Source organism: Rattus norvegicus, chromosome 5, assembly GCF_036323735.1.
Source record: "Rattus norvegicus strain BN/NHsdMcwi chromosome 5, GRCr8, whole genome shotgun sequence".
NCBI classification, from domain to species: domain Eukaryota; kingdom Metazoa; phylum Chordata; class Mammalia; order Rodentia; family Muridae; genus Rattus; species Rattus norvegicus.
The window spans coordinates 40,360,196-40,379,186 of record NC_086023.1 but is presented as its reverse complement, the minus strand read 5'-3'; positions in this window follow the sequence as shown (position 1 = coordinate 40,379,186).

Sequence of the window (18,991 nt, the reverse complement as noted above, 5' to 3'; positions counted from 1 at the left end):
AAGATGCACTGAGTGAAATTAGGGAGGCAAGACGGTGAGGGTCCCGGGGTGTGTGCTATGGGTCTGAGGTACCTGCCTACGGGTAAGAGGCAAGCATGATCTGATGTTTGCCTCTGTAACAGAAATCTGAACCTCGGATTCTCAGTTTCTAAAGTGGGGTTTGCAATGGTGTCAGCCTCACAGTAGTGCTCCTGGAATAAATGACTATCTCCATATATAACTTTAAACAGGCATTGTGAACACGTTCCAGGATTGAGTGAGTTGGAATTTTATTATTTTTGGTAATATTCCATCATGCCTGCTATGGGGTTTTATGACCTTTGAATGTGGCTATGATGGCATGTTTAATTTATTATCTGGATTTTATAGACTAAAATAAGCATGATGCTTTACTCCCAGCAGCCGGAGACCTGATTCCTGATTGTACTCCTAAGAGAAGGATGGCATGGGGCAGAATAAAAGGCCCTGGATGGGAGCCTTTATAAGTCATCCCCAGTGATAAAGCCTGCTTCTTCCACGACTTCCCCTGGCACTTGGATCCAAGAGTCTTCTTCCATTGGAGCCCCAAAACAGTTATTGAGATGGACATCATATGAAGCAAATCGGAAACTTTTTCCAAAAGGGAAACAAGCTGAACTTCCACCGTATAAATATTACTAGATGGCCTCAGGCTCAAATGCCATTCACAAACTCTTCTAACTGCACGCTTGCAATTTATGACATTTAACAGAGCCCCTGGAGAGAGCGCCAGTCCTGCACGCACTCCAGAGCCAAATATTAGCCTCCTTGTATTAATGAGGCCGGGGCAGGGAAGAGGAAGAAGAAAGATCATTTGAGTGATTTTGCTTGTTAACTCTCAACCCTAGTCTCTCTCCTCCTCCTCTCCTCCCTCCAAGTATGCCTCTTTCCCTCGAGCTCCAGAGAAAAAACTGGAAGCTCTCAAAGCAAGAATTCAATGTGCCCTGCCACCAAGCATCTGTGCCAAGACCAGGGTCAATCTCATCGCTACAAAAATCCTAGACTGTACACATACCACAGAATCCAGGTAAGGAGAGGGTAGAAGGGAGGAGGCAGATACAGTGCAGGCCAGGTTGGCACTGACCTCACCCGGTCTACATCCATTCATTTCTCATCCCAACCCCTGAGTGGCTATGGCTCCAGTGGAAGCCATTCTTGGCTTCACATCAAGAGAGGACCTGGTCTTTAGGACATGATTCTTTGGGTAAGGACCACCCTCGCTTGGACAGGCTACCGCCCATTAGAATCAACCCTCACTCTGGCCTTCTCTTGGACAGGACATTTTCATATCCGTGCCATGTAGTAAAAATGAGGGGGAAATTAATATAAGTGTGCCATATGTAACATTTAAGACCAAAAATTATTTAATTTTTATACCAAAAAATTATTCTTTGCTCATCTAAAATTTATTTTTTTTCATTAAGCATCTGAATTTTATGTCAACCCTGTTAAGGCCTCAGATAACTGTCTCCAAATAAAACGGTCAATTACTTCCATGCTCTCCAAATGTTTGTGTTTTTGTGTGTTCATGTGTGTATCCAAGTGTGTGGATGCATGTACATAAATGTGTACACGCATATGGAGGCAGGAGGTCAATTTTGGGTTTCTTTCTTGAGACAGAGTCTCTCACTAAATTCAGCACAGCAATTCAGAGAGCCCAGCTGGACATCAAGACCAAGGATTCTTATCGATGACTTCACATGGTCTGGCTTTTATATGGGTACTGGGTTAAATTTGGGTCCGCATCCTTATGCAGCCGGCATTTTATCAAATGAACCATCTCTCCACACACCTCTCTTTTGAGAAAGGGTCTCACAAACCTTTGCTGGCTTATGACTCTCATTGTAGTCAAGAATGATCTTGGACTCCTGATCCTCCTGCCTCTACCCCCCAAGTTCTGAGACTATGGGGGTATAGTTCATTTTATTCTTTTAACATCTTTTTAATGCAAGAAATCGAACCCCAGGTTCAATTATACATGCTAAGCAAGTGTCCTGCCAATAAGATTCTTTCTCAGCTCTCCGACCATCTTGAACACAAAGGACATCCATTGAACAAAAACTTACCATGATCCATAAAGTAACGAGTGGATCAGAAACAAGCTGTTTTGGTCAAGCAAAGGTAAACCAAAATCCTGCTCCTAATTATTTTTTAAAAGATTTATCCATTTGTTTTTACATGATATGTATGAATTTTTTACCTGTATATACATATGTGCACCATGTTCATACCTGTGTAAATACTCTGCAGAAGCCAGAAGAGGGCACTAGTGATTATAATCTGCAGTAACAAGTGATTATAATCTACCATGTTGATGCTGGGAACCAAATCCACATCCTCTGCAAGAGCAGCAAATGCTCTTAACCACTGAGCCATCTCTCCGACACCACCCACTCATGCACATTTGCTATACACAGGTCTGCCCTGGGTTCTGATGAGAAATCAGGGGAAGACCCACACAACTTCAGGCCTCTTGTATCTGTGTGCCTTGTCAGTAGAATTCTTGACATGTATACTGTTGTGAGCAGTCAAGAGCTCATCTCAGACACCCCAGGCCATAATCCCAACCTCCCCACACACACCTATAGTTATAGATAGACCCCTGCCCTGTGAACTTACATCAAGGAGATGAAATGTTATAGGCTGTATACATCACAACAGCATCTGACAGTGGATATAAACTACTTGACCTTGGAGTTAATACCAGTCTCCTTAAACTGGTTTAATAATAAAGATAATATATTCATGAAAGATTTTTCTCAAATAAAAAAACCACAAACCCCTTTTGCCTCACAAAAGAGTACAATATTGCCTGATCCCATTTACACAAAATTCCACAAAGATCCAAACTCATCTGTGATATCAAAAGCCCAAATGAGTAACTGCAAAGGAATAGAAAAGAAAGGAGATGCCTCAGTGGGTTATAGGAGGCATGGGAAGTAATGGATGGGTTTACGGTCTTGCTTATGAGGATGACATTATGCTTGTATATGTATGTCAAGCTTATAAAATTGTAGTCTTTAAATATGAGAGCTTGCTAAATATCATTTATATACTAATAAAGCTGTTAGAAATAAATGATCACCAAACATTAAGGAATCATATACAAGCAGGATTATCATTGTTAAGTATAAAACAATGAAACTAGCAATAACCTTTGAGATTAAAGATTGTCATTTTTTTTCCTTAAACAAAGAAAATCAAATTTGTTTAATCCTGTATTGTCGGACCCTACTGGGCCCCATAGGTGTTTGAGCCCTGCTGAGCCTTGCTGATGCATGTGGAAGCCTTTTGTTCTTAACAAAGGAACATCTTGACCTTTCTGTTTGGCCTGGGCAGTACACCTGGGCTATAACACTGTTAAATCGGTTCCTGTTTTTTGTTCCTGTTTCTTTGTTCCTGAGGGAATAAGACTGTACTTCCACTGTGCTTCTTGGCCTTCTTCACCCAGTGAACTTGGGGGATATATTCTGTGAACCATAGTAAAAGATTTGGCATTCACATAACACGAATGACCCAAGTATGTATTTTTTCTTAAACTTCGCAGGCCTACACACGGTTTTCAGTACCGTGGTTGCACGGGCACTGACACCATATATGGTGGCTCATACAATGTTACTGTCTCAACCATGTGAAGGATTTTGAATGTTGTCTAAGCCCTAAGCTCTTTCAAATGCACCCCTCACTCCTCTCCCATCCCTAAATCCAAGTCCTCCTGGTTGTCCCCCTTTTTATGTCCCATCTGTACCCTCAGTTCTCTGCCTTCGCTATCCTCGACTCTTCCAAGCATCCTGAATCTTGCCTGGACAGTGAAACCTCCGCTGGATCCCACAACTCTAACCTCATTCGTTTCCAGTCTGTCATCCACAGGGCTCTTTCCAATGTCATTTGATCATATTACTTTGCTGGGAAGACAGCTCAGTGAGTAACATGCACAAGTATGAGGACCTGGACTTCCATCCTCGTCACACATATAAAACTGAGGCCAGTAGTATATACCTGTACCTGTTCCCATAGCGCTTAGAAAAAGACCTCAAATCTCTATCTTGGCCTACAAGACAGTCAGCTGACCCCTACCCATCTATCCAGCTTTAGTCACTACCACCCTAGTTTTCTACATTTTAGCCAGTGTGGATGTCCTCAAGGATCTCGCCTTCCTCCTCAACTCTAGATCTCATGTTTCCCACAAGTCTATTCCTCTATCTCGAATATCTACTGCCCCTCTCTCTAACCATTTGGGGAGTTTTACCCAAATATTACCAAAACATTGATTTCTCTGAATTGAGTTAATCCTCCAGATAAGACCCAGTCTCTACATTTTAAATCTCTAATGCATCACACTTTCTCTTCTGCTAATTGTATAATACCCATCTTTTTTCCTTAAAAAGAAATCAAGACTTATATAAATAACCCACCTCTGTATATTCACCACAAGAGTCTCATGTATGTTAGTTGCTGCAGAATGAATTATTGCAGAACTTCTGCTGCCATACAGTGTTCTGTGGTGACTCAAGTACAACCCTTCAAAGTCCTTAAAATGTTAACATAATGCTCCAAATCTACATGAAGTTTTAGAAGTGATCCTTGATTATATGGAGTAGGATCACTACAGTTTGAATGCCAGTTGCTGTATCCATTCCACACATGGAAAGCTATCTTTCAAATACATCCACATCCGAGTAAAAGAAAAAAAGTGCCAAAACATAATAATCAGATGGATGTATTAAGGAAGATGGATTGCTAATATATTGTCACATATAAAAGTAATAAACCCAATGTTTTATAAAATTTTGTTTAAAAAGTTCACTGGGGTGGAGGGGGGCTGAGCAGTCCTGAGAACACACACTAGATTGCTATATATTCATAATACAGATATATTCTAAGCTACCCAGGCATACATTTTTGCCACTTGAAAAATGAGCCAAAGAGAGAAGGTTTAAGAAAACAAAAAGATACTGACTTATTGGCATCAATAGTGATAGTGGATCCAAATGTGTTGTAACTTGATCCATACTCTTTAAATCCTTGGTTTTGCTAATGAGCTGGCAGGTGTTCTTTTGTTGTTGATGCTGTTGTTGTTGGTGGTGGTGGTGGTAATGGTGGTGATGGTGGTGGTGGTTGTGATAGTGGTAGTGGTTGTTCTGATAGTGGTGGTGGTGATGGTGGTGGTGGTTATGATGGTGGTGATGGTGGTGGTGGTTATGATGGTGGTGATGGTGGTGGTGGTGATGGTGGTGATGGTGGTGGTGGTGATGGTGGTGGTGGTGGTGGTGGTGGTGGTAATGGTGGTGATGGCGGTAATGGCGGTGATGGTGGTGGTGGTGATGGTGGTGGTGGTGGTGGTGGTGGTGGTGGTGGTGGTGATGGTGGTGATGGTGGTGGTGGTTGTGATAGTGGTGGTGGTTGTGATAGTGGTGGTGGTGATGGTGGTGATGGTGGTGGTGGTTATGATGGTGGTGATGGTGGTGGTGGTGATGGTGGTAATGGTGGTGGTGGTGATGGTGGTGATGGTGGTGATGGTGGTGGTGGTGGTGGTGGTGGTGGTGGTGGTGGTAATGGTGGTGATGGCGGTAATGGTGGTGATGGTGGTGGTGGTGATGGTGGTGATGGTGGTGGTGGTGGTGGTGGTGGTGGTGGTGATGGTGGTGATGGTGGTGGTGGTTGTGATAGTGGTGGTGGTTGTGATAGTGGTGGTGGTGATGGTGGTGATGGTGGTGGTGGTTATGATGGTGGTGATGGTGGTGGTGGTGGTGGTGGTAATGGTGGTGATGGTGGTAATGGTGGTGATGGTGGTGGTGGTGATGGTGGTGATGGTGGTGGTGGTGGTGATGGTGGTAATGGTGGTGATGGTGGTGATGGTGGTGGTGGTGATGGTGGTGGTAATGGTGATGGTGATAGTGGGGGGTGGTATTGTTTTAGTTTGGTTTGGTTTGGTTTGGTTTAAGTTTGGTGCTTTGTAGAAAGTACTGACCGCCGATGTCTGCTAACATCAAAAGGTTGAAGATGCAGAGATAGCTTGGTCTTATTCCACATCCTGGCATCATCTTCCCAACTAAACTTCCGTCTTGCTGATGTTCCATCCACAGGCCTACAGGGGCAGCTGCTCTTCAAACACTACCTCTAGCACAAATGCAAACTTGTGTAGCCTCTCTAAAAGGCAACTTTCCTGTGAGTATTGTAAGACTTCAAAACATCTGTATTTTCTACAACACGCAGTGAATGCATTGATGGATAGTCTTTTTGATGAATTGCATTTCTCATGGTAAGGGAATACATCTCATTTCCAATCTTAATCCTCATAATCTTTGATTCACCATCTCTACTTGTAAAGCAGAAAGGAAAAGAAGTCTTACATTCAGAACGAAGATTTATAGAGAACAATGTTCATATAAAAGCTGAAAAAGTAGAATGCCCAAAGAGATAATGCTGATGTTAGGATGTGTTTGAAGGACCAACTTTTAAGCAGTAATCTGAAAAGCTGCTGCACATGTATGATTTTAAATTATTTAGGGTTACATGAAAAGATGTGGTTTGTTTTTCTGGTTCTACTTTATTATTTTTAATATAGCTTAGAAATGATCCATTAGAACTAACTTGGATTTGAGAAGGAAACCGGTACAAAATAGCCCAGAATTAGGCATGTGGAGAGCTACAGTGACAGAAATTCATGTTATTTGGCTGAAATAATACTAGGACATACAATATACATCACAAAGCATATTTCCAGTCATATCAAATATCCCTCACAACCAGGCTACCACAGTCCTTGTGAATTGCTTACACAAAATCTTCGAACAAGTAGCCTCAGAATGATGCCCCTGAGGCACACAAGAAGACAAGAATGCTTGTAGAATTAGGTGAAGCTACCCTACAGGCAACTATGGCTTTCCAGACCTATTACCTGAAGTCAGGCTCACTACAGGCCTCATACAACTAACTGAGAATATTCCCTCTTTAAAATGAATATTCGGCGTGTCCCCCAGGACTCACTCATAACCCAAGGGGAATAGTTTTGTCTTGTCTCTTGGTTCCTGCAGTAGTAACTGAAAAAACAAGTCTTCACGAATCCACTATCCCCAAACTACTTGTTCTACCAAGTAACATACCTTAACCTCATTTCTGATAATTGGATTAAAATATTTTGTCAGTAAGATGAACATTTAGAAAGTATTGCTTACTTGGTTTAATATAAAAACAAATCAAAAACTATACTACATTCAGAAGCAGTGTAGCATTGTGGGAAAAGTTCTATTTTGGAGTGAGAGAGACCAGAGTTCAAATCCAGCCTGACCCTATTTGGAAGTACTTGACCTGTACAGACCCCCAATTTCCTCCTAAAATAATGCTGGAATACTGCACTGTAAGCAGCCTGGATTCATCTCTTTCTTGCATGATGTACTATGAAAGCTTAATCATATGAGAGCTTATGAATGAATGGCTAAAATTGCTAGCAGAGTACCCTTTAATGTCTATGCATGCTCCGACAACGTTGCATATGGAAATATCTTGGCATCTTGACAAAATGCAAATTCTGATTCAGAAAGAATGAAATGGGGCTTGAGAGTGCCAAAGCTACCAGTAACTCCCCACACTGCTGGTCCACAGAGCAAACTCTCCTTCGTGAGGCTTTACATCAGGGTTTTCAAACTAGTATGGAATCAACTAAGGAACTATATATATATACTGGAAAATGGTTGGGTACCAACTGTTAAGAGTTTCATACAATCAGTTTTGGGTGTGGAATTAAGACTCCAAATTAAAGCTCCCTGGGTGATTCTGAGGTGTAGCATCCAAGTTTGAAAAATAATGTACTGTTAGTGTGTGCTTAATAAGTAGAACCTAATATCATTTTAAGTTTGGCAAAGTTCAAGGACCATGACCATATAAAACATATCACATACCTCAATGCTATCACATAATAAATAGCATATACCATTCTATAATACAGAACACAAGGAACAGCACCAATCAGCAGACAGGTCCTAGGTAAATTACTTTTCAAGGCTGAAGAAACTAAATCAATTAGAACCCACACCAAATTTGGAGTTTTCTACCCACCACAAATTACTACTTAAAGTGGATGCATGTGAAATGTTATTAAAAAGAAAAGGGTGTATCTGTCTGTGTGTATGTGTTTATATGCTTAAGGGTGCCTTCTCAGGTGTGCATGTAGGAAGGGATTCATCTTACCTTGCTACCTGAAATAAATGGTCAAGGTTCTTTGACTCTACATTCTCATATCCTAGAGAGAGTGGGAGCACAGAACAAAAGAGAGGAAATGTCGGGACAGCATTTTCAAACATAATCAATCAAGTGTGATGGGACATGCAGTTCAGAAGACACAAGGCAAGATGACTGGGTGGGTGGGTGGGGCAGCAGGCAATGCAATCCAACCTAAAGCTGGCACACAGATCAAAGAGTGACCGAGAGAAGCATTTCATTTGGAAATCAAGTGAGTTGTGGCAGAGTTAAGGGAGGAGGACTGGAGGTAATAGGACTCTCTTTCAGCCACCTCATCTAAAGTCTGCCCGGACTCCATCCAGTGCTCATTTAGAACATGAAATGTGTCTATCTAGACACAATGAAAAGTGCCCACTAGACCTATGGGATCTGCTTGTCTTCAAATACCTTCAGTGCAACACTTATCTAGAACATCACCCTTATGCCAATAATCTTCCTCCAAATGTGTAATTCCCCCTCCCTTCAACATTTCTTATTTGACCACTTCACTAAGTTTAGTACTTCTGTTGCATTTTGAATCAATTTATTATACATGTCATAATTTTAAGTAAGAAAAAATTATTTCACTATATTTTCAGATCACCAAATGCCTTTTCCTACTCCCATAAACAAAATGGCTGAATTGAATTTCTTAAACTTTTCAACATTTTTTTCTTCATTTCATTATTTTGAGAATACCCATAACTTCACAAGAAAGAACTTTAAACTGCGTGCTTGTTTGCAAAGCTTACCTGTTGAGTCACCTAAAGAGAGAGAACAGAACAATTCACTCTCTGGTTTCCTTATTCCCTGAGGTGAATTAGTACAACAAATTTTTACCTTGTTTTTTTTTCCATTCATAAAAGTCTTGAAAATATGAGCTATTTTAACAAAATGATACAAAATGTCTTGGGATACAATATTAAAATTCATCAAGACAAAACTAGAGTGGGAATAGTCAGAACTAGATATACACCTGAGAAGTAATTTGAACACACTGAAATATGGCATCATGCTTACATTAATTTGATCCTGTGTCTTAATAAAAACATTAAAGAAATGCCACAGTTATAATAATAATTGGATTAAATGTTAACTAAACATTTTATGATAATGATCAAAGTGATTGAAAAAATACCTGAAAACTAAATGCAGGGATCAGTCACGTGTGGGCAAACAAGTTACAGTGAAGGGACAGCATAACAAGACAGCTAGAAAGCATTAACATTGGGAAAGCAAGAGCCATGTCAGATGCTCTCAACAAGAGTTTAAGGGTAGGCCTTGTTACAATCACAGAAAGGAAACCCAGGTTGCCGAGGGTGATGGGATCTCTGAAGATCAAAGTCACAGAAGATAATACCTAGAATGCTATGTCCACTCACTCATTAACTCAGGGATGGATGGAAAAATACATGGATGAATGCATGGGCAGATTCAGGGATGAATGCATGGGCAGATACATGGATGAATGCATGGGCAGATTCAGGGATGAATGCATGGGCAGATGCATGGGTGAATGCCTGGGCAGATGCATGGGTGAATGCATGGGCAGATGCATGGGTGAATGCATGGGCAGATACATGGATGAATACATGGGCAGATTCAGGGATGAATGCATGGGCAGATGCATGGGTGAATGCATGAGCAGATGCATGGGTGAATGCATGGGCAGATGCATGGGTGAATGCATGGGCAGATGCATGGGTGAATGCATAACAGATGTATGGGTGAATGCATGAGCAGATGCATGGGTGAATGCATGGGCAGATGCATGGGCAGATGCATGGGTGAATGCATGAACAGATGTATGGGTGAATGCATGAGCAGATACATGGATGAATGCATGGGCAGATGCATGGGTGAATGCATGGGCAGATTCAGGGATGCATGCATGGGCAGATACATGGATGAATGCATGGGCAGATGCATGGGTGAATGCATGAACAGATTCAGGGATGAATGCATGGGCAGATACATGGATGAATGCATGGGCAGATGCATGGGTGAATGCATGGGCAGATTCAGGGATGAATGCATGAGCAGATACATGGATGAATGCATGGGTAGATTCATGGGTGAATGCATGGACAGAAACATGGATGAATGCATGAGCAGATTCAGGGATGAATGCATGGGCAGATACATGGATGAATGCATGGGCAGATGCATGGGTGAATGTTCTGAGTGGGATCCAAAATGAGAAATCATGTTATTTACCAAGGCAGTAAATCACAAAACATGTGGGATGTAGGAGACTCTGTCTCCACATCAGCAGAAGAGAGAAAGTTTCCCAGGGAGAAAGAGAGCAGAGAGAGTCCAGTAAGAGCACAGCTCGTAATGCTGGAAGAACCAAGGTAAGTTTAAGATTGTAGAAAGAAAATCTTATGCATAAACAAATAATACAAAAACTAAAAAGAAAAGTACCACAAATGTGTCTTTTTCTACAAGGTGAAAACAGTAAATGTGTCTGTAGTTCCCATTGAGTGACATTTCCTAGGGAGTCATAAGCAAACACCTCTTTATCCCAGATTGGACACCAACAGCATACCAAAACATTATTCAGTCTAAGCACGGGTGACTTTAAGGCAGCTGCATCATACAAAATCCTACCCTAGCATGGATGACAATTTGCAAAAACCGTCTCCCTAAGAATCCTTGCACAGTTTGGAGATGTCCAGCCAACCACAGAGTCTCTCTCCCCATTGATTGTCACTGTTCCCATAGCCTTGGAGAGGGGACTTGTGAAACTCACCTTTTACTTAGGACACAGTGTGAGGTCTTCTAGGACTATCCCCTAGTTATCAGAATTGGGACAAGATGTCAGGACTGGACTCATGCCAAAACTCATCTAGTACAAAACCTTAAATCTCTCTGTCTGAAGATAGGAGTAGACCTTGTTTGTTCAGGAAGACCTATACCCTGCAGGAGGAGAAATATAACATTAAATAAGGTAAACTGGAAACCAGACAAGTTGAGAAGAAAGCAAGATTTTAATGATGCCACTTAGAAAGGAACTGAGCACAGACGTCAAGTCCCAGGGACCATTACAACAGTCATGTAACACATCCACTTCCCAAATACCTTATGATGGAGAAGTGTGAATGCTTGTGTAGTCCCACTTATATTGGCCCTGGTAACCTAGTAACACACGTTCATCTGGCCATCAATTTTCCCTAACTTCTACCCTGTGTTACAAGGCCTATACTAGGCTTCTGTCAGAAAGAGAGGTTCCTAAAGGAACAGACGAGAATGTTAAGACTGATCAGGCATTGCATGAAAATTCCAAGGATTTCCTTTTCCAAACCCCAAGCATAGACCTTTTTGCCCTAGCAATAGGCAAGGTAAAATGTCGATGATGGTTTATTTTGTTTCTAGTTTGTTTTGTCTGCAGTGGAGTCTTGCTATGTATCCTAGGCTGGCCTCAAATTTGGGATGGATCCTTCTACCTCATCCTCCTGAGTGCTGGGATTACAGACAGATGACCCAGAGACAAAGACTTCCCATTAGGAAGATAAATGACCTACTTGGGCACAGGAATACTTCTTACATGTGCATAGGGTGCTTCCTTTCCTAGCCCAGGTCCACACCTCCGATACCCTTAGCCAGGTCCCGGCAGCTGAGTCTTTCAGTAGCCAGACAATAAGGAGAGCTGAAGTCGTGAGTTGTTGCCCCAAAATGCAAGAGGTTTGCTCATGTAGAAAGCAGCCCCTCTCCCAGCCCCTCAACTGTTTGTTTGAAAAGCATTCCCCGCATCAGTATTCGGAAGGGTCCCTCTGATGCTCGGTGGCATTGAGGTTGAAGCAGTTGTTTTGGTTTTAGTCCATTCCGTACTCTTAGCCCCCAGCATTGCCTCCAGCCACTTGCACTTGCTTAAGAGGATCATTTGCTACTGATGTTTGCTCCAAGCATCAGCAAGATGTGATGGCGCTGCCTTTGCTTAACAAATAAGCCCCGGCTCAAAGAAAGGAGGCAAGCAGCTGCTGCGCAAGCCAAGTTCCTAGAGATGGTTTTAGAAGGAATAACTTGTTTGTCCAGAACCAGGGTCTGTGGTAGCTCCGCCCACAGCTTTCCAAGGCCTGCTGCCAAGCACCCTTCCCCTTGAGGCAGTGTGTAGAACTAATAGAGTGGGAGGTGCGCTGCCCCAGAAGTCTGCCTCCTTATGATTGAAGAAAACAAAAGATAAGATACAGTCCAAGTCTGGGTGTTATGACAGAAAAGTAAGACCTTTCTTTAGTGTCCACTGCACCCTGTGCCTCCCACACCACTGCAGTCTGCTGCAGCCCGGATACCCTCTCCTTCTCCATGTCACTTGAACAGGCATCTCCTAGTGCTGCGTCAGGCCGCTCACAAATGCATACAACTCCAGCTCCATGGAATCTGGTGCTCTGGCCTTCACAAACACTAGTACATGCACCCGTGTGCACACACATGCTCACAAATTAAGATTTTTTTAAAAAAAATCATATACTGGTCTCATAGATGACCTGAATTTACTTCCCAGAATCCACATCAGACAGCTCGCAACTACTTTTAGCTCTAAGTCCAGAGGATCCAAGGCGTTGCATTCTTCTGTTCTCTGGGGCACTCATGTGCACATGACCCTATACAGACAAATATGCGTAACCTTAAAACTAAAACTAAAGCCTTCTTGGAAAAGTGTAACAAGCTGGAAAGTTAGCTCAGTGGTTAAGAGTCATGCCTGCTCTTTCAAAGGACGCAGACTTGATTCCCAGCTTGCCCAGGTTAGCTCATCATCTGTAACTCCAGCTCCAGAAGATGTAATGCCCTCTTCTGGCCTACTTGGTCACTGCATGCACATATGAACGTAAATCCATGAAGACAAAACACTCACAAACATGTGTGTGTATGTGTGTATATGTATGTGTATGTATGTTTATGTATGTGTGTATATATATACTTATTTATTTATTTACTTATATTAAAACCTGGCAAGGCATGATGAAACAACTTTACTGCATTAGCCTGAATTTGTACTACTCCTCCTTTTTTCCCCACCCTGATTTCTGAATCCCTTAAGAGAAAAAAGGATTGGTGAACAAGACAGAGGAGCAAAAGGAGATAAACAGGGTTGCAGATGAAGACCATCCAGGTGATGTTGGGTTCCGGCAAATCCTCCCAATGCCACTGTGGGAGAAAGTTAGAGACTCCTTCCCTTTGAGCCTGTTTCTTCCACTGGGCACTGAGAATGAGAACATCTATTTTCACGTCGGCTGAGGGAAACACATGATATGGTGGCTACACAAAGCCAAGAATGACGTGGACACCAGTGGAAGGGAAAGCCCTGGGTCCTGCTAAGACTGAACCCCCAGTGAACTAGATTGTTGGGGGGAGGGCGGCAATGTGGGGAGGATGGGGAAGGGAACACCCATAAAGAAGGGGAGGGGGAGGGGGATGTTTGCCCGGAAACCGGGAAAGGGAATAACACTCGAAATGTATATAAGAAATACTCAAGTTAATAAAAAAAAAAAAAGAATGATGTGGACATACCATAATGGTGAAAGGAAAATTATACGAATTTAAGGTTTAAAAATATAAAATTAAAAGAGTAAGCCCCAAAAGCCACAAACTCGGGGCTAAGCCCTGCCGCCAGGAGTAGCAGGCCATAAAGATAAAGAAAAGGAACACAAAAACCAGCTCAGGCTATCGAGGACTGACCCATAAACCATCCACAGACACCCCCCAGCTTACTCAGAGTCATACTTTAACCAGATGTCCTCCAGATCCTGATAAGCCCCTACTTGTGCTTTTCAGCCATTGTGTCCTGCAGAGAGCATTCCAGGAAACCGGGCAGCCCAAGCCTAACCAGAGGTGTTTCAAATACAAATGCTCCATCAATTTTGACAAACTTTTAAAAATAATGAGGACCTGAAGACCCTACCCTTCTCCTGATTTAGTAGCTCTGTTCCAGGAACCCGGGGGCCATAAAACCTTCTGGGTCCCCTTATCTCCTGGAGCTATAAAGCAATCCTGTGACTTGGGTGCCTTCCCCTTTGACACCCCCATCCCCTGGGCTCTGCCTTTAAATACTCTTTCTCACAGCCTCTCGGGTTGACACCTCTGTCTCCTGCGTGGGATATGTGTCGGCCTGGAGATCTCTGTAATAGGTCTCCGTAATAAACCTCGCCTTTGCTTATTACATCCAAAATGGTCTCTCTGTGTCTGGGGTCCGCGATTTCCCAAGACTTGAGTAAGGGTCTCTCTGCGTGGGATCTTTCAATGGGAGACATTTTCATTGTCTTGTCCTCTAGCAGATCAAGGTATCAGCAGTGTGTATGTGCTACGGTCGCTTTTCTGTACCTGGCTACCAGAAATACCCCATACTGCTGAGCACCACTGAATATGACACATGCAGAAGTTCACCAAGCCAATCTGACTGCCTTTAACTTTGGCTCCTGTAGAACAGGCAAAAGCAACGTGTTCTGAGGAAGACTGGACAGGGGACAAAGTACGCTCTGTCATCAGAGAGGGCAGACCTACTGGAAATGAGACAGTAGTTCTTTTATAAGCCCAACACAGTGGCAGAGGTCTATATCCACTCACTCAGAAGACCAAGAAAGGCGATCACAAGTTCAAGGCTATATAGTGAGATTCAGTTCCAAAATATTTTAAAGCCTTGGGAGACAGCTCAGTGATATTATGCTTGCCTTGTATACATAAGGCCTTAAGTTCAATCCTCAGTACAGAAAGTTCTCTTAGAGTTCACAGGATCTAAGAACCCTACTTTCCATTTCATAACACTTCCAGTATTTGCAATTACCAGCTGGCTTCAGAGACCTATGTTGTAAGTTTAAGGACAGACTATATCAATATTTCTTGACCTACCTGAAACTATGTAAGTGCTCAAGAAAAATCCTGGACTCTATAAGATTTACAGACCAATTTTCTGAACCAAAGTGGTTTGCATAGGCATTGGATAAGATCTGAAATCATGTTTCCTTATCTAAGCTAGGCCACAATAAAGGAAGGAAATACAGTGTTGGTTTTCCATGGCACAGTTCACAGCAATGTAAGACTGAAGGAAAACAACTATCTGGCAAATGAGTGTTACAAATCAAGACTTTCTATACAGCAAGGACGTCACACCACAGTTCCTAAAGCTCAGGGAGTAGACACCTGAATAACTAGTATAAAACAAAGACCACCAAGTGGGCTCAAATTATATCATTTAGAGATCCTAACTGCCATCTCCCAGATACTGATGGACAAGATGTGGTAAAAAGAGACACTGTCTGTCTGAACAAGGGCTGGGACTGGCCGGGGGCATTTCCTTTCTATTACTATCTCACCATGCAGGAGGCCCAGCAATCTTGGGTGGAGACACAGAGCTTTGCTCAGCTACAGTGAAGGCCAGTGTCTGCAGCTCCTACACGGAGTCTTTTGACTCCTAATTCAGTCTGGACCCTTGCAACTGTCTCTGGCTGAAGTCTCCCTCATCTCTACAATAGAATTCTTCTCCTCAACCACATCCTGGAGCGACAACGTCCTCATTTTCATCCACTCAGACGGGCGGGTGTTGTGCAGGAATGTGTAGGAGCTCATTCTAGAAATGGAAGTAACCACACAATGCATGGGCTTTTCACTATATTTACCTGGGGAAAATTAAAACCACAGCATTTAAGGAAAATGAGAATAATTAACAACCTTACGTGAGGGATATTCTTTGGTGTATTCAAGAATTTCTTATTTTCGATGACAGTTTGGGGGTCCTCCAACACCATGTTGACTTCCAAACAAATTTTGAATAACATCTGCACACAATCTCAAAGTAGCTTCAAAAGTTAGAGCATTCCCTACTTCCTTCTGAGACTATCTGAGGGAGGCTGCTAGTGAAACGGAACCTAACACACTAGAAGATTGAATGTGGAGTTGTAAGAAACAGGACCCTGTTTGCAGAGCGCATCAGCACCACCTCTGAATAGCACTGTCTCTCATGCCCTCATTTCTGCAAGATTCTTCTGGGCCAGGAGGTATGTATGACACCTTGTTAAAGATATAGATCGCCAGGCCTATAAGAATCTTTTAAGAATCTACATTTTATCAGGATCACTGTGTGCAAGGATCTCATGCACATAAACGTCTGAGAATTCAGTTCCAGACGTCAGCCTCCCCATTCCTAAATCTCTCTCCGTTTATTAACACCCTGAAAGCTTTTCTTAATGAGCTTATCACAATTTCAACTCACAAGTTTTTTTTTTTCTGTCACAAGTCGCCTCATCTCCCACAGCATGTGAAGCTGTATACAGGAATTATGTTTTTGCTTTTATGTTTTATATTATATGGGCTTATCTAGACTTCCTCCCATCTCCTTCTTCTTCTACTTCAGCTCATGCCACATTCAGGGGTGATGGACTCTGTAGCGGGTGCTATGGTTAAGAAGTCAGGATGATGCAGGACCTGTCCTCCAACAGATGCAATGCATTGAGGCCAGTGTCTGTCTTGCCATTTGTCCCAACAGGGAGCTTGCTGTTGTTCCTTTTCCAGGAGCAAACAGCTGAGACAAGAGCTCTCAAACCAAAACAAAACAGGATAGCAAGCTAGTTATAGCTATTATGGAAAAATATCAAAAATGTCTAATTTCTCTTCTCTTCTTGAATCAAATGACCAGTGGCCAAAGCAATAAGACTTCTGAGCACCTTGTCAATGGTGCTTACCAGTTTTCTCTAAAAAGAAAAAGAAATCTTACCAATGAATTCACATTTGGCATCTTTACTAAAATGGCATAAAAGCAATTTCATACCCCCAAGCCCTTGAGATCAGATCTCTCTCTAAATCTACATTCATCAAAATATTCATTCAATATATAAGCATTGATATAGAATAAAATGGCCATAAATTCTATCATAAAACCACTAAAATTGTATTTTAATGATCTTGCTTTGAATCTCATTTGGCCCCATAGTCCCATGTGTTAGTCAACTTTCTGTCACTATAACAAGATGTCTGAGGTGACATGCTATGGTGGTGCATGCCTTTAAGCCTAGCACTCAGGAGGCAGAAGTAAGAGGATCTCTGTAAATTTGAGGTAAGCTTGATATAGATGTATATAGCTATAGATGATATAGATATAGATTAGATATAGATTAGAGATGATAGATAGATAGATAGATAGATAGATAGATAGATAGATAGATAGATAGACACACATAATCTCCAGGCCAACCAGGGCAACATAGTAAGACTCTATAAAAGAAACAAACAAACAAACAAACACAAAGAAACAAATGAAGAGGGAGAGAAAGAAGACAGGAAGAATGGGGAAAAAACAAGCAAGCCAGCCTGAGGTGATTGATTTGGGAAGAGAATAGTTTTAGTTTTGCTCACAGCTTTGGAGGTCTGCATGCAAGATTGAGTATCACTGATTTGGGTCAATGATGAGGCTGTACATTGTAGCAGAAGTACACTGCAAGCAAAGCCATTCACCTATGGCCAGGAAGCACAAGAGAGAAAGGAAGGAGACAGGACCCCATAATCCTTTTTTACAATATGTCCTAATGACCTAAAGAGCTCCTCCTAGGCATTAAGTGCCCTGATGGCATTAAGTGCCATCCTAGTAACAAAGCCTTTAATACATGAGTCTTTTAAAACTCTCAAAACCCAAACAACAGTAATTCCTAATGGCTAGACATGACATCATACCAGTCCCAGGCTTAAGTTCTAACCAGGCCAGAAGCTTCCACTTTAGCTCTTTTGGGAGCTCCAGCCACTATACAGATAGATAATTTCACTATCCTTGTGAAGCCACAGAGGGAAGTGGCCTGTGATGACTGGGGAGGGAGAAGGCTGAGGTCTTCCAGTGCCCCAGGCTAGCCCCCAGACTGACTGAAGGTCCTTTCACTGCAGTCACTTGACAGACTTTAAGCAACAGAAGCGGCTAAGCACAGTTGATCAAAAGAACTGAATAGATGATGAAATAATCTGTAACTCCAGTCCATTAAGCCTTAGAGAAGTTCATTACAGAATACATAACTACAACAGAATACTTCTGCTCAATCAGACACAACCTTGACAACTCAATGCTAAGCCTACTTAAAATCTTCCTCACATGAAAGAAAGTTGGCAACACTTCCAGTTAACCAGCCCAGTAGACAACCAAGAGATCAGTGCAGCCCCAATGAATGTCGGATAAACACATTAGCTGAGGAAGGGTGACAACAGGCCCTACAGGGGGAGACATGAATATTTCCTGGTGTGACCAGCAAAACCCCATGCCACCTGAGATTACTTGCCACCTCCCTCCGTAAACTGTGGACAAAATCACTTTCATGGAGATTAAATTCCAACTGTGACACACTACAGAAAAGAAGGAAACTCTTCAAAAAACCAACCAGATTTTTTTTTGAAGAGCCACTGTCTCTGGATTCACAGAAGAGGAAAATCTGAACATTTGCAGTGAAGAAAGTTGATTCTCTCAGAACTGAATAGTCTTAGCAACCTCTCTGGCTTCAAATTAGCACCTTATCCTTAGTTGTCATTATCCAAGGAAAAGACACAAATAAAAACATACATCAGGGATGAGGATATTGCTCCGTGGTAAAACTGCTTACTATATAAGCAAGAGGACATGGGTTCAAATCTCAAGAACCCTGATAAGACCACCAGGCATGGTTAAGTGCACACCAATAACACCAGCACAGGGAGAGCACAGCAGAGACAGGAGGACTAGGTAGGCTGATCACCATCCTAGCTGTAGGGAGAGGCACTGTCTCAGGGAATGAGATGGAGTGGTAACATA